Genomic DNA, 17,837 nt, shown 5'->3' on the forward strand with positions numbered 1-17,837 from the left:
CTTCATCCACCACTAGTTCTTTGAGAATCTCTAATTTAGAAGCATCTTCTAGGAGCATACTCCACTTCAGGTGGCGAAGGTTATTTGAGCTCACAAGATCTTGCGTCACCATTTCATTTTCCCTTGGGTGTTCGGAGGCTTCTTGGTAGGGATGGAGTGTCAGGCATAAGGGATTATGATCACTTTCTATTTTGTCTTTCACTTCCATATCTACCAATTTATTCCAAGCCCTTACATCCAGTAGTATGTAATCTATTCTGCTGGCTGCTCGGCCATTGTCAAATGTATTTTTCCCCATTAAGTCAGAGGGTGCCCGTCCATTGACTGCTCTAAGGCCTCTTGAGAGACAAAAACTCTTTAATTGGATTGCTACTGTGCTCCATTTTCTAATGGCTGGAGTCTCTAGTTGGGGAATTCTCCACTTAGCATCCTCTTCTTCGGCCAGGATCCTATCCTCTTCACCCAAGGGTTCAAAGGTGGTGTTAAAATCCCCGCCTACTATTACATGGGGTAGCAATGGTAGCATTTCAATGTGATGCTCTAGAGTTGTTATGGTCTCTGATGGTTTGCCCCCACCGACTCCCCTGGAGTAAACATTAAACAGGGCAAGTTGTTGGCCATTTTGCCAACTAATATCAAGAGCTAGGATGTCATTAGAAGGTATAGACCTTTGCTTGATTGTGCAATTCAATGTTTGGCGTATCCAAATTAGCAGGCCCCCAGACGGTCGACCTACTCGATTTCTTACAGCTGGGACATAGAAATTCAGATACCCTTGCCGGAAGGTTGGGGTGAGCGACCAAGTTTCTTGCAGCATAATAATATCATGATGGTCAATAAAATCGACCCAATCTGGAATGTTTAGCTTATTTATAATGCCGGCTATATTCCAAGAGACAAGTGATAATGGCAGCATATCCAGTTGATGATATAACTGATCATTATCAGGTGCGTTTACTACTTCTTCAGATTCTATGCTTGGTATTAGACCTTCTCTTAGTGTTGGAGACTTCTCAATCACCTGTGGTACTTTAATTTGTCCCTCTAAAACTATGTTTAGTTCTTCTGGAACAGGAGTGTAGGATTCCTTAGGGGCCAAGGTCATATTTTCTGCTAAGGACTCGTGTGGGGTAACTGCCCTATCATACCCAAGGAGCAGCTGGCTTTTGGGGGGGGCAGGGAGAGAGCCCACGAGTCAGTCACACTCGTTTAGGTCGGATAGTGCAGAATAGTGGTTTTCCAAGTTTAACCCCCACTCACATAATGGGCCATTCCTGGCCCTTCTGTTTCCCACAACTGTCCACTTTGTTCTCAATATGCTTGGTTTTGCCACTAGACCTCTTCTACTATAGAAGAAGTCCAGTGTCAGTGGTATAATTTCTGCTGTTCTATGCTGTGGTGGAAAGATGTTCCGTAAGACATCAGGTAATACTTCGGGGCCTTTGAAATTTAAAACCACACAATCCCCTTGAAATTTCTTTGTTTTAGTCCCTATCCACTTAAACCTTCTTGCTGTAAGCAGATCGTCTGATAGCTTTTCTTTGCCCCAAGGAGATATATGCATGTTGTTACTCAACCACTGCAGAGCCTTATTTCGTAAAGAATCCGGAGACTCAATCTGCCCTGTTTTCACTGGTAGTGTATTAGCAAGCACTAGAATCAAAGGGGAAGCTTCAACAATTAATTCAACTGGGCCGGGTTCTGCATTAAAATTGTCAAGGGTGGTGTTGCCTGCTGTTTGCACTGATTCTAAGATTGGAGCGTTGTTAGGGATATCACCGGGTCTGGAGCTAGCTTGGTGTGTTTGGGCAGGTGTGACTTCTAGGCCTTCATTTGAGTTCCCCCCAAGCGTTTTCCCTGCAGCCTGTATGTCATCAAGTTTATTTATTATTAGGTTTGGTATTTCCCCCACCCCCTCGTTAGTTTTTCTCAAGAGGGTCTCTAATTTGTTGACTTTATTGGCTACATGGTCTATTTTAGATATAAGGGGTTTCATTAGCCCCGATACTTTGGACTCCAGTATACCCATAAGCTTGTTTGAAAACATGTCCTCCCAAGCTATACTTTCATTCTCTTCCTCCCTTATCCCTTCTTCCACCCTTCTATTTGTTCTTCTAGGTGGGGTTGCAGGTTTATTCTTACTGGAACGCAGTCCACCTCTTTTAGGCGGGGCCTTAATGATCCCTCTTCTAGCTCTTGGTGCGGGGACAGGGGTAGGAGGGGAAATGCTCTCAGAGTCTAGCTCTACAATTGTATCAGAATTATTTAACTCTCCTGCAGTTAATAAGTCGGCAATAGGATCGGGTTGTTGAACAATAGATGCCGTAGACACATTTGTTGTAGAGCAGTCATTAGGGTCCTCGATAGGGTCGGTGGTGATTGTGTCGTCGCTGGCAGGATGGAATACCCCTAGTGGATTGATTTGTGCACAAGGTGGAGAGTCCATAAGTCCCAAAGAGGACCTCCGATCATTATTGATTTTGGCCACCACCTGGACCAAATAATTGTCCATTGTGTTGGCCGGGGTGACAGGTGTTTTTTGTCTCGACATAACAATCGGTCAATATTCTGGGTACCAGAGCCCTAGTTAGGAGAACAGCAATAATAGACCAGTTAAGCAATGACCGCAGAGAATGTAGGAGTATATCACCTTACCACAAGTAGACCTGAGAGTTGGGGCAAAGAGGGGTGGCCCAGTCCAGTCTTTCACAGTCTAGAACGGGCTAAAACGGGCTAAAACGGGCCCGCCCTTGGCCCGGGCTTCGCCTGGCGTCCCGCTCGCATCCCGCAAGACGGGGGTGACAGCACTTAAATGCGCCTCCTGGCGCGTGATAGACGCGGAATGCGTCCCCTTTGAATCCTGGGTAATGTAGTCTCTCTGCTCTCCCTGACCCGCTCTGCACTCCGCTCGCCGGCCCGGTCTCAAGATGTTGCAAGGGACAGGCGGCGGGAGGCGGCGGGAGGCGGGTGGTCCAGGACGCAGAGTACAAAGGTAGGAGTTTTCCTTTCGTGAGCCAAGGGTTTTCCTGCAACAATGCGATTTCAGAACAGATCCCCCCCTCGACCGGGGTGACAGCACTTAAATGCGCCTCCTGGCGCGTGATAGACGAGTAATGCGTCCCCTTTGAATCCTGGGTAATGTAGTCTCTCTGCTCTCCCTGACCCGCTCTGCACTTCGCTCGCCGGCCCGGTCTCAAGATGTTGCAAGGGACAGGCGGCGGGAGGCGGCGGGAGGCGGCGGGAGGCGGGTGGTCCAGGACGCAGAGTACAAAGGTAGGAGTTTTCCTTTCGTGAGCCAAGGGTTTTCCTGCAACAATGCGATTTCAGAACAGATCCCCCCCTCGACCGGGGTGACAGCACTTAAATGCGCCTCCTGGCGCGTGATAGACGCGGAATGCGTCCCCTTTGAATCCTGGGTAATGTAGTCTCTCTGCTCTCCCTGACCCGCTCTGCACTCCGCTCGCCGGCCCGGTCTCAAGATGTTGCAAGGGACAGGCGGCGGGAGGCGGCGGGAGGCGGGTGGTCCAGGACGCAGAGTACAAAGGTAGGAGTTTTCCTTTCGTGAGCCAAGGGTTTTCCTGCAACAATGCGATTTCAGAACAGATCCCCATTCCATTTACCATTCCATATTTTGACCTCCTGCGTGTTCTGTTTGCCATGATGATCAGAACCCATTTTTTTATCCTGAAATTGCAGGATACCTGCACAACAGTGCACTGCATTGGTGTCAGGAATCAAGTGTAAACTCCTTCAAGGCAGTGTCAACTCTCCGGAAACAATATTAAAAGTTAAAGTTATACAACCCCTTATTAGCTAACAAGGACAAAGTAAATGCTTTAAAAAAACATTCATAGATACCTCTCATCTACTTCACTCCCCCCCTCCTGCCCCACCCAAAGTGGTATCCCAATCCCTGTTTCACCAGCCTGGTGATTGACAATTCTTCTTGATTCAGCCCACAGACTAGAAAAGGGCTCTCACAAGCATTCTGTTGCCGCAAAGAGAATAATAATTAGAGGGAACTTTGGTCAGATCTATTATTCTAACTCCTAATCCACAAATGTTAGGATACTATATATGAATGCTATATATTATGTATTATTTATTTTATAATATATATTCTATTGTTTGGGGAAGTATTATGATACATCTTCTCATCTAACACCTGTCTTACAATGTTAAAACGTATACATTGGATGGGGTTACATTTACTAATCTAATTAAAACCCCCAAAGCATAGTGGAAAGTGCATATACTATTGGAATCCAATTACCTATTCTAGTTATAATCAAATAAACCGCTGTTTAAAAACATAGTTAGTTATAACTATTTGCAAATCATTACTTCCCAAAACAACAAATAATAAAAAAACTATTTTTTAACTAGAAGGGGCGTAACTGAGTATGGAAGATGGAGGATGCCTAGTCTCTGGGCTCCCTGTCCAGTGCCGAATAATTCCTGAGCATACACTCGCCGCATGATAGGGCATAAAACGATAGCTTGCGCTGGTGGAGGTGGTAGAGGCATGAAGTTATCTGGGGCATGAACACTGCTGATCCCAGCAGACAGATCTCAAAGGAGAAAAGATAGTACCTGGGGACCCAAAACTGCAGCATGCATAGGGGGGGAGTGCGCCTTGACGATGAAAAAACAAGAGATAGAGGGGGACAAAGAAGTGCTCTGAGGGCAGAACACGGCATACCCACAAACCATGAATCATCAACGTTGGTAAGGAGGGAGCTCTGCAGCCCCATCATGATGAAGGTGGGAGCCACCGTCCAACGACTTGGGTCATTCCCCCCCTTGGGATGTAGACAACCGTGTAGTCCCGGGTGCCACAGGCAAGCACGTGGCAGCATTGGCTTGACAGGTAAAGCCCTGCAGGGGGAGCCCTGACGCATCCACCAGGGGTCACTTCCAGACCAGGCCCCTAACCCCCCCCCATCCCCAAAGGAGCAAGCAGCATATCCCCACAGAGGCTCCAGAGGTCTCTGGGCTTAAAATATGAACTAAGTACCCAACACAGGGAGAGACTGGAAGTATCTCACTTGCAGAACTACTACCAGTCCTCACGGCTACCACAAATGGTGAAATGGCTCAGAGGAAACATTGGCAAGTTATGTATTGTATTGTATGTTGGATTTATATAGCGCTTATCACCCAGGGGTCTCTATGCGCTTGCTTTGGGAACCCATCCTGGCTTTTCCCTGTGAGATAGCCCCTACAGGGCATCCCCAAGGTGAAAGCCAGGCATCCCGCCGCGGAGGCCGTTGTGGAGATTAAGCAAGCTTAATGCCCAGAGTTGCAGAGTGTGAACCCATGATTAGGTCAGGCACCGAAGCGAGAATTATCGAGTCCGTGGACATTTGAGCTCAAGACCCTGCTGTGTCAGGAATTGAACCCTGGTCCCGGGTCTGACCTCTGCTTCAGGGTCTGCCTGCTCTAACCAGTGAGCCACACTTCTCCACTGGTGCTTTTTTGATCAGACATTAGCCAACCCCCCAAGCAACATGGGTCCAGAAGAGCCAGCAAGGCTGAAACTTACATGTGGACATCACCATGAAAAGGTCGGCAGAAATGTAGGTAAAGGGCCACAATAAGGGCTCCAGGGTGAATAAGCCCATGTAAATTGTGGCCGGTACTCATGTTGTGGCCCGCTATGCCTGTACTTTCGGTGTGCGCACTGTTTGCCATGCGCAACATCAAAGTAATAAACTACCCACCCAATCCTACAATATTCCCAACAACCTATCAAATAAAAATGAATACTCAATAAATAAAATATCAACACAACAGTTCCAAAACAAATGTCATTTATATTTATAATATTATTAACAAACATTTAAGAAAATAATTAAAAATATGCCAAGTATTCATTAAATTAAACAAAACATCGCAAATCCTACGCCCAAATCCAAGTAACAATCATTAAATATATAATCAAAACAAAAAAATTAAAATACTCACAAACTAAAGAGAAATATATTAAAAGCTAAATAAACAAAAAATCTACACCTCAAGTTAAACTACATTAAATGCCACAACATTTTAGTATACTACATTTTAGGATCAATATTATTTACAGGAAGAAAAAAAGGATATACTTACATTTGCTATTTCATCTCAGAATGTTTTTGCTGTCACAATATTTTGTCCACAATATTATGGGCAAATGATATTTTAGAGTTGATATTTAGGTACCAAGCCAAATGTCGATATAGCTCCCAGGAACCAATTCTATTGTGGAAGCTCAGTAAACAGTGAAGCAACAAATATTCTTGCGAACAGGTTTGGGAATTATTCCCCCTATACCTGACTTGGGGCCATTCCAATTATTGTGCCCTGCCCACGATCTATGGCTGACAAATGTGAGATTCATGACAATGTTTGTGAGCCAATATCTGATGAAAGAAACCATACTTTAAGTCCGAGGTCCTCTATGCCTTTTGTAACTGCCCAATGGAGTTGATAGGGCACAGGGGTGGCACACTGTATGGTATTTGGACAAAATATTGAGTTGTAATTATCGGGATACAGAAATATCAGAAAAGAAATATTGTGATACAAAGATATTGTGATGCAGAACTATCATTGTCAAGAATATGGATTTTTTTTAGGTATATAATATTGTTTTTAAGAATATTGTTATTGTTAATATCGTTTTCAATAATACATTTGTAACAAATATCATTTTTTATTATCTTAATGTGTTGTAGTTCATTTATTAATTTTGTTAGTATTTGTTTGTATAATGTTTAATAATATTTCTAAATATAGTTTGAAATTGTAAGTGATTTATACTTTTTTATTTAATTGCAAATAGTCATTTATATTGTTGTGTCAGGTTGCTATGTTTGTAGAGGTATATGGTGGGAGATTAATTAAGTAATATCTAATGAAAAATTACTTCATTCTTTCTTAATAATCATTTACTTGATCCTTAATTTTATAAATTGTGTAATAACTTTATATATTTGCTATTTTTTGGGTGTGAGCTGTAGGGTTTGTAGGGATACAAGATGGGAAGTTAATTAAGTAACAATTGATGATCAATTATTTATTTAATACTAGCAGCCCCTCCTGACGTTGTCCGGGTATGAATTGCTGCCGGCCAGTAGTATATTTTTTTGTAGGATTTTGTTTTGATAGCATTTCTTATCTGTGACAGGCCTGTGAAACGCTCCAATTCACAGTGCACTGCTGATGCACTTAAGAGTGCGCGTTCAGTAGTGTGTGAACTCGAGTTTCCCTACTTTATTTTTCCTTGCAATATTATATAGCACGAACGCGACAACATGGCATGAGCACAATTTACATTACAGAAGAACAAATTCATTTGTGGTAGGCACGGGGAGACAACGCGATTTGCCTGGAATCACAGGATGTTGAGTAAGCATGGGCGGAAAATCCGTTACGCTCGCGGATTTTGCGGATTTTCGGTAAATTCGCAATCCGCGAGATTCGCGAATTTCCCGCAAAATCCGCAAATTCGCACGCAGCGGATTTTTTTTCTTTGCGGTGTAAGTTCCCAATTGCGAACATGTAGGTGCGGCGGGCAGCAACAATCTCGCACTCGCGAAATTACAAAAATTGCAATTCTGCCCAAGAAATCTACTAGCAAGCAGCATAGACCTTCTGAAAATGATGATTTTTATCAGAATAACTCCTCAGGTTGACATTTGCCTGCACTTTTTTGGATTTGAGGCCTTTTGATTTTCTTTCGCTAACTTTTGGATTAGAAATCAACTTTCTCATATAAGCTTGTGGGGCATTACAGTTGCTGTAATGCTGTTCTGCAGAAAAACGAGCTTTGCAAAAGTGAAAGCAGGTTCAAAAGTTCAAACTCATCATTAGTAACCGTTCCCTGTAGTGCTTCCTGACAAGGGCCCCTCCAGAGTTCAGTTGCTAGTTGCAACAATTGTATGACCCTGCTCTGACCCTCACAGCAGGCTCATAGAATAGCTACAAGTAGGCCACAAAGGTCCTGGGAAAAAAAATTGCACTGCAACAGAAAGCAAATTACAGATCAGGAAGCAGGTGCCAGACTGGAATTTTAAAACAGTGACACATTAATAAATCAACCCCAAATTAATTCATGTCAGTAAAGCAGGCAGGTGTGCTTGCTTTTTCCCCCCATAATCTACAGTGATGATGAACCAGAGGGTGGCATAAGGCATTGATGTACCAGAGGGTGGCATGGGTGAAACAGAGGGTGGCAGGGGTGAAACAGAGGGTGCTGGGAACCTGTGATGATGAACCAGACGTAGAAACAACATAATCGTGACCGTTGCGAGCCGACATGTAAGTTCGCAATTGCGAACTGTTACAAAACCCTCGCGAACTGTCAGAAATCCTTGCGAACTGGCAGAAATCCTTGCGAACACAAAAAAAAATCCGCAAATTCGCGAGAATTCGCGGATTGCGAGTTCGCAAATTCGCAAAATTCGCGAACGCCAGATTCGCAAAATTCGCCCACCGAATGTTGAGCTGATGCCGAGATTCGAACGTAGCTTCCCAGCTCTAAAGTTCGCAATTCTAGAACTTGTGGCGGGAGGTGTGTCTAAAAGTGGATGTCGGTGCTGGCCATCAATGAGAGAGACCTGTGCATTTTTCAAATGGGTGGTGAAAAAATATGAGTATGTTGCTGGAGATGTGGGCCGCTGTGCTACCAATGTACTTACCTGGGGAGGGTAAATACCCATTATTCCGCAACTTTCTTTCCGCATACCATCACTCCGCATACTTTCATTACGAAAGTACCATGACTCGGCAATGTCATTATAACGCATGGCATTACATTTTATATGCTTTTACCACGCATACATTTACAACGAAATTTGTTGTAAATGCATGAATGGTAAAAGCATGCTTTTAAAAAAATGTTTGGATAAGGTAAGTATGGGTATAGGGGTATATGTTTTAGGGTACTGAGGTATATGTTTTGGGGTGTTTGGGTATTTTAAGGGTTCAGATATACTTTTGGGTTATGGAGTACAGGGGTAGTTTTAGGGTTTAGGGATAGGTATGGGTTTTGGGGTACAGGGGTATTTTTAGGGTTCAGGGCTAGGTTTGGGTTTTGGGGTATAGGGGTATTTTTAGGGTTCAGGGGTAGGTTTGGGTTTTGGGGTACAGGGTATTTTTAGGGTTCAGGGCTAGGTTTGGGTTTTGGGGTACAGGGGTATTTTTAGGGTTATGGGGTAGGTTTGGGTTTTGGGGTACAGGGGTATTTTAAGGGTTCAGGGCTAGGTTTGGGTTTTGGGGTACAGGGGTATTTTTAGGGTTCAGGGCTAGGTTTGGGTTTTGGGGTACAGGGGTATTTTAGGGATCAGGGGTGTGTTTGGGTTTTGGGGTACAGGGTTATTTTTAGGGTTCAGGGCTAGGTTTGGGTTTTGGGGTTCAGGGGTATTTTTAGGGTTCAGGGGTAGGGTTGGGTTTTGGGGTACAGGGGTATTTTAAAGGTTCAGGGCTAGGTTTGGGTTTTGGGGTACAGGGGTATTTTAGGGTTCAGGGGTAGGTTTGGGTGTTGGGGTACAGTGGTATTTTTAGGGTTCAGGGCTAGGTTTGGGTTTTGGGGTACAGGGGTATTTTTAGGGTTTAGGGGTAGGTTTGCGTTTTGAAGTACAGGGTTATTTATAGGGTTCAGGGCTAGGTTTGGGTTTTGGGGTACAGGCGTATTTTTAGGGATAGGTTTGGGTTTTGGGGTACAGGGTATATTTATAGGGTTAAGATGGGTTAGTGTTTAAGGGTGTTGGGGTATATTAAGGAGTAAGGGTGGGTTATGATTATGGGGTGCAGGGGTATTTAAAGGGAGCAGGGTGGGATTAGCACACGATATGAGACATGGCATGAAGGGCGGAACGTACCACACGCCCCCAGCATTTGCCACACCCCCAGCACACGCCCACAGCACAACGCAGACACGCCCACAAGGGACTACTTTGCTGGCATGGTTCTTTTACCCTTTAAATGTATATGATGGGCGTCTGCATAGCCTATGTCCTTCTGCTGCAACTGCCCTTTCCAACGCTGTATTGGGTGTTGTGATTAGTGCTGTGGTTCCTGAGATTACCCGCCTCAAAGGTTTGGGCTCTCTCTTTATTATATTAGTATAGATTCATTATTAATTGATAATGAATTATACACATTAAGTAATGATTTATTCTAGTTATATTTTAGTTTCTGGTTGCTAAGTTTATAGAGGTATAGGGTGGGATAGTAATTAAATAATAATTAATTTACAAATAATTATCAATTTTTTATTAATTAAATAATCGATTATCAATAATGTAAATTATACTTATTTATTTTAGTTATGGTTTTAGTGTGAGCTGATAGGTGTGTGTGGGAAGTTAATTAAGTCATAAATAAATAGCTGTTTTTTAAAATTGCTAATTAACTCTTAAATTATTTAATACACATGTAAACTGCTTCATTCTTTTTAATTTTTTATATATATACATTGTTTCGGGATCTTTACTGATATTCATACTAGGAGTTTTATATTTGTTCTAAATTATTAGGATTATTCCAATATGTAATCAGACCTCCCAGGATTTTGCGCCTTTGGGCGGCAAAATATGCAGCCAAACAAACAACATTTGCAGCCCAAAAATATTGCAGGGCCTGTGCTTTGTCACTGCTGGAGACTGTGCTATTTCACAATCCGCAACATTGCAGAGTCTCCAGCAGCACAGCGCATAGAATTGGAGGATATCTGATGCCAAAGATTGCAGATTACATTATGAAACCTGTTCTTTCTGTCATTAGACTACCTGCATCCCTTGCCATATGTCGGGCAGTAGGGTTTGGGGAAAAGAGGTTTCAGCTGGGGCATACAAAAAAATGCACACAAAAAAGATGAGACATGTGGATGGTTAGGGGTTAACAGAAGACAGCAGGGCCGAGGAAGAGGAATGCAGTGGAGGGTGGGAGGCAGGAGAGCCTTTCAACGACTTGCAGAGTTCGCAGGGAGCACACAAACGTTTGAAGTGGGCTACAGGCTAATTGCACAGGAGGGGGCTCTGTGCAATTAGCCTGAAAGGCAGGCAAAGTTAACACCTCTGCTGCCTGTATACCTGTTGTTCATCCCCCTTTATTGTTTCAGCCGCAGCGCAGTGCCAGTAAAGAGAGAATCAACCCCATGTTATTTTTTGTATGCAAATTATGCGGGCACTTTTGTAAAAATTGTGGGATTTGTACAAAACTGCTGACTTTGTGTTTTTTTTGCAAATTGCAAGATTGCAGTATCCTGGGTGAGGGGGTCTGTGTACTGTGTTTGAAGTGAAGTACTTCCTCTACTGTTGTGCAGACTGGAGTAGGATTAGTAAATTTAACCCCTCTGAGGTTCAACACTTTCTCTAATGCTGCACAGACTGGAGAGGAAATAGTAAAAATAACCCCTCTGTAGTCTCTCTTTCTCTACTGTTGCCCTGCTTGGAGTAGGAATAGTAAATTTGACCCCTCTGAAAGCTATGCTTTCTCTACTGTTGAATAAACTGGAGTGGGAATAGTATATCTATTAATCTCAGTCTTTAATATTTTTTGAATATTGTTTAAATATATTTATTATTATTTTTTGTTTATTTTTTTATTTTAAATTGTTTATATATTTTTTATTGATAATATTTTAGGCATGGAGTTACCCCCTACTAACCTTACCCACCACCAATCGATTTATGGTATGGCTGGATAGGGAAGCTTGCAATTGACAAAGAACCGAGGAGGTGACTCCAAATGCAGCCACTGATGGCGTCCTTGAGGGGGTGGACACCCTAATTCAATCTTCCAAGGGTGAAGATAAGATCGCAGTCATTACATGGAACATTGCAGGTTTTGGAAAAAAATTGTCTGACCAAGAGTGGATTAAGTATATATCATCTTTCAAACTAATTTCTCTACAAGAGACTTGGGAAATAGGCCACATCTATATAGATGGTTACAGAACTTGCAATACTCCTGCCATTGCCTCAAACTCCGGATGTGCGAGGGGCGCCATTTTGACATTATTAAAGAACACTTTAAGACTTGAAGTTCTTTCCTCTCATAACTATTCCCAAAACTATAATATTTTATATCTTAAAGGCCCTGTTGATAACACAGTACTAATAATACATTTTTATAATAATCATTTTGGGGGTCAAATGTTTAAGGTTGCAGTTCTAGGCGAGGACAAAATGAATGTTCTATTTAATAATTGCAAGAAAATCCTTTGAGTTATATGGATGGATGATTTTAATGAGCATAGCTGCTACTTTTCCTCTAACGCGATATGTGGCCTCTCGGACGAGGATGGAGTAGGAATCCTGCATTTTATGCATAACCAGTATGGTAACATATTAAACAGACTCCTCATCACTAACAATTTAGAGATAATGAACCCTCTCTCTGAAATTACAGGCAAGTTAAAAAATACCTTCAGTTCTAGCCTTAATGGCTTCACTATCTATGTTTTAATAGTGTTAGCATCCACTAGAGGGGCTTTCACTGATATTAAAACTAACTTTTCAGGTTTTAGCGATCATGCGGACATATTTTGTCAATTCTACTGGGAGGGGATTTGTGGATCCCATTTTTCACATGTAAGACCTCATGTAGTAAGGAAGAAGGGGATTAAACTTAAGTGGGGGGGGGGGAATCATTAGGGAAGACTTCATCCCAAGAGTTTTAGTAAGAAGGTATAATCAAATCATTAACTGCCTTGAGACAAATTCCTAACCCTCTAGCATTATGACCGCCATCGAATTAGTCCTGCAGGACGTAAAAAATTAATCTAATAAAAAGTGGTATGGCTCCAACTCAAAATTAACCCCTTGTGGAGCTAGCGTAGTGCCACTACGTGGATTTCCATGGAGTTGGGAAAAAACTCTGTGGAACTCCGCTCCGTTCCGTTCTGCTCCACTCTCTGCCTCCACACCCTAATAAAAAATATTAAAACACTAAATAAAAAAGAAAAATGGCCCTTACCTGTACTGTGGCGTATCCGGGCTGTCCTCCTCCTCCACGCCGTGGTCTCTCTCCCGCAAACCCCTAAGTCAGACGTACGTCTTGTGAGAACTTCAGGGGTTTGCGGGAGAGAAAGATCACAGCGAAGAGGAGGAGGGCAGCCCGGAGAAGCCACAGTACAGGTAAGAGCCTTTTTTCTTTTTTAATTAGTGTTTTAATATTTTGTATTTGGGGAGGTGGTAGCTGGGAGCCTTTTTTTGTTGGTGGGCGGACTAACTCTGCTCCGCTGTGGAGTTGGAGTTTTGCCTATACTCGCATTCTCACCAGAGCTCGGAGTAGACAAAACTCTGCACACTCCGCTGGTAGAGCGGAGTTCTCTGCCCGCCCTTACTCAAAATGGTCAGAAGTGGTTTGATCAGCATTGTACAAAAGCACTTACTAACCAACATCAAACCCTTAAGGTGGACCCAAGAAACACGGCCCTAGTTAAGCTCGCCCGCCAAGCGTAACTATAAAACTGCCAGGAAGTTTAGATTAAATGTATTGAAGGAGAAAGCCTGGGAAGAGGTTACCAAGCCTCCATTACAAATAACTGCAGGGATTTCTGGGAAGTAGTAAATGCCCCATTCTTTAATTCTTCAACAGACTCTAACTTAGATAATCACGTGGATGAGGAATCATGGGTGGCGCACTTTCCAAAAACATTCAAGGTGTGAAGGAACCATCGTACCCCTGGAAGATGCTATATTGTCGCCCAACTATGTCCTTTCTTTTAGCCATCTGGATGTTAGCAAAGCCCTAGCCCAGTCCACCAGTAATAGGGCCCATGGCCAGGACGGTACTCCAATAGACTTCTTTCTCGAGTCTCCTGAAGCTTGGGGCCCAGAGCTCACTAAAGTTTTTAAAGTAATAGCCAAAGTGGGCCCGCCGGAGTCATGGCAAAAATCTATTTTATTAACCATTTTTAAAAAGGGTGACAAATCTGATCCAAAAATTATAGACCCATCTCCCTCATGGACATCACAGTGAAACTTATGGGCAGAGTCCTATTGAATAGACTAGAGCAATGGGCGATGTTTAACAAAGTTATGATTCAGTCCCAATATGGATTTAAAAAGGGTAAAGGCACACAGGACCAATGTCTTAATCTGAGCCTGTTTATTGCCAAGTGCACGCAAGTCAAACAAGGTAAGCTTTACATGGCCTTTGTGGACCTATCCGCGGCCTTTGACTGTGTTGCCCATTCTCACCTATGGGGTATTATGAAGGAGATGGGTGTTGGCCAAGCAACAATTTTATTCTTCAGGAAATTGTATAAGAGGGCAGCAGTTTGTGTGCGATATGGACAACAGGGGGAGTGCAGTAAATGGTTCTCAATAACCTGGGGGGGGGGTTCTTCAGGGGTGTGCCCTTGCCCCCTTTTTGTTCTCCTGATACACCAATGCAGTAGAGGTCCCCCCTGTTGGAATCTACCCTGGACGTCCCTTCAATGAATAAAGTCCGCATTCCAATATTACTTTATGCAGATGATGCAATTTTAATTGCCTATACGGAGAGGGCCCTCCAGAAGCTTTTAGACACTTACGTAAATTTTATGAAAAATCTGGACCTAGTTACAGGTCACACAGCCAAGAAAGTTCCAACTTTTTATATTTCTGAACGGAAAGTGGCCCAGGCGGAGATGTTCTCTTATCCAGGGGTGACTTTTGATCATATCACTACATGGTCCCACATGGTGTCTAATAACGGGATAACGCTGGAAAAAAGCATTAGTGCCATATATTTGTTCAATAAAAAGCTAGGTTCGACATCGGATAGATATGGTTAAAAAAGTATATGCTGTAAAATCTAGTACAGTAGCCTTCTATGGAGCTGAAGTATGGGGATATGTTAATCCAACTGCAATACAATCAATAGAGCATACCTTCTGGAAAAAATGGATGGGCCTCCCTACCAGTTACTCTTATTTTACATGTCATTGTGAGCTGAATGTCCACTACATAACTGACCAGATGAACTTGGCTCCAATCCTCAGAAGAGAAACAGTCAACCTGATCCAGGAGTTATTATGGATCGCCTCGTATTAGCAAATATACAGAAGATCCCTTGGATTATGTATGTTAAAAACACCTTAAATGCTCTGGGTCTGGGAGCTATCTTTAAACCCCAAACAAATGCTCGACTATATCTTAAGGAGCAATAAAAGCTCATTTATTAAACTACATGGCTGAAATTAGCCTTAAAAATCATAGCAATGAATATATGGTTCGAGTGTATCTTGAGGGCCCAATGCTCGGTGAGGGGGAACCATCATACTTGTCATTAGCGACAAACCCACACCATAGATTTATTTTAATCAGGATTCGCTTAATCCTTATCCTGTGTATGTTGGGTTTACCCGCCTGCATTTTTTACACTCAAGCTTTGATGTGTTGCCCATGTGATGGTATCTCGCCCCAATCTGATTTGCATATGTTCTTTTTTTGTAAATTTTATTCTGAACATCTCAAGAGATTTTTACTGCCAATCATGCGCAAATATAAATTCAGGCAATGCCATCCAGGGTTTTATTTTTTATGATTACTGCCTGATCCTCTAGTCTGCTACTGTGTTGCTTCCTCTTAATGTCTTTCTTTAAAACCAGGAGTTTGTACACTTGATGAAATGAATTTTATTTTATGCTTTTAGTTGTTTGTGAACATCCCTGCACTGTGTCGCAGGCGCCATGCGGTGCCTGCCACACGGTGCAGGGATGTTTAGGGCAGCACTATAGGTGTCCCCCAGACCCCATAGTGGAAGGCCAGGGGGAAGCGGAGCCTGCTAGGGGCCCTCAGAGTCACTTTCAGACAGCCTTTCCATGTCGACCGACATGGAAAGACTGTGTGAAAGTGCCATCATAATCCTGACGGCGGAGCTGGGGATGGCTAATCTGTCATTATGGGATTATGATGCCTTCCGACGCTCTGACAGGCTTTGACGCAGTGGAATCCACCCACAGCTTTCCCTCCGCCTGCCGGCATTGTAATACGGCGATCAGAGGTAAACCATTGATGCCGGGCGGTAAGCCTACATTAAGCTGTTGGATGACTTTCTGCGGGACATCAAAATCAGGCCCTATATTTTTATATGTTTTTAACGATATTAGTGTAAAACAATCTTTTTTTCAATATTTTTGTATTTACCATTTTAAGTATATGGACACAATATTTTTGTAATTGATGTTTTTAACATGATACTTTTGTATCATGATGTTGTTTTTTGCATATTGTGTCAGTGATCCTCTCTGCCCTCCTCCTACTTTCTGCTATCAAGGAAATGGGGCTCCACAAATCATCTGTATATTCAGGGACCTCGAAAAGGTGATCGGAGGAATGTGCTGGCAGGTGGCTTGATGATGCCTGGTACAAGCCATCCAGCCATTGGTGGCCCACTCACATCCATTCCTTCCTGTCAGGCTGGGGGCCTTGTACTAAGAGGGCTCCTCCTTTTGGAAACAATACTGCAGCTTGGTAAGGCAGATGCCCTGTAAGCCTTGCCTATGGTTCGTGCTCAAGTACATCATTCTGCATCCCTCACCCACAGTTAAAAAATCATTAATTTAAACAAATAAACAGCATTTAAAATTACAGTCTGTATCTCCTCAGAGGACAGCTTCAAGAAAAAATAAATCCAGTTCACTGCCACTAATGCAATTTCCTCGCCCTACAAATTATGATATTATGCAATGGTGGCTTTGCTCAAATGACTATGTTTAATAACAGAATTGGAATCACATTTTGTTAAAAAAAACAATCTAAAAAGTACTAAAATGTATTAAAAATCTATATAATCGAATTAAGCATTTACCGTTGAAGGTGTAATAAGAAAGACCATCGCTGCCTCTGAAGATCTTATCTACTGCCTCAAAAACTATCTCAGCACTATCAAAGGCACTACCCATACATACCCATGTACACACGGCCAGCCAATCAGGTGAGAGCTCTTCTGCAATTCAAGAACTCATTACCTCTTCGCCTCTTACATAATCCTTTCTTCTTACATCAGAGGTTCTCATTCTTTTCCCAAACGTCCACAAACATGGAGTTCCTGGTGATCAATGGCCAGTGCCCATGCTGAGTTCCTCATATGGCCTTGTGCACGCTCACACACCTGGATGGAATGTGGGGGTACCCTCCTTTCTGTTTTCCCTCTAATCCTTTTTTGCTACAGTGTGTCACCATATTTTCATGCAAACATTTGCAGTTTTGTGGATTTCTTACCTTCTCTCACCCACTTGCGTCCCTTTCTCACATTCTGTTTCATTTGCATGCGTTTGTTTGGTTTTTGAAAGTGAAAACGATGACGCAAGGCACGCCCCGGAAATGCACGGGTCAACAAAGAGAAGAAATTCTGGGCACATCATATTTAAGTAGATGTGCTGACCTCAGCTTGCCCTTTGCAGGCAATGTTAATGCAGGTCAGGATGGAATCGGGCTTTTTTTCTTAGGAAGAACAACAGAATGAAAACTCAACATGAAGCCCACCTCTTGCACCACCTACTTTTCATCCTTGTATGAGATGAGAAATTGAAATTGACTCCCTGTAGCCCTTAAAAATGCATGAAAAGTTAACAGGCTGGAGCTGAGGATGAGATTCCCTGTGCTGGACATAAAACATTTATGGATACTTGGGGGCTGGTAATGAGTCTGGCAGTCCGAGGACCACCAGACACAGCAGTGGCGGTCTCCCCAATGCCCTATTATGTGTTGGGCGATGGGACGGCCACAGCCCCACCGCAGCCACCAGGGTACGTCTTGTGACGTCATAGGGCATCAATATGCTTGGAGGGTCGCCAAGGTCCAGCCAAGCATATTAGGAGTTTCCTTTCCACCAGGGCTTTCATATAAGCAGTTCCT

General features: G+C 43.0%; 1 pseudogene; it reads left to right on the plus strand.

Moving 5' to 3' along the window:
• Positions 1-906: 906 nt before the first annotated feature.
• LOC147717177 (E3 SUMO-protein ligase KIAA1586-like) overlaps positions 907-17,837 on the plus strand; it is a 71,085-nt pseudogene continuing 54,154 nt past the window's right edge.

This window comes from Lissotriton vulgaris, chromosome 5 (assembly GCF_964263255.1).
Source record: "Lissotriton vulgaris chromosome 5, aLisVul1.2, whole genome shotgun sequence".
Lineage (NCBI taxonomy): Eukaryota > Metazoa > Chordata > Amphibia > Caudata > Salamandridae > Lissotriton > Lissotriton vulgaris.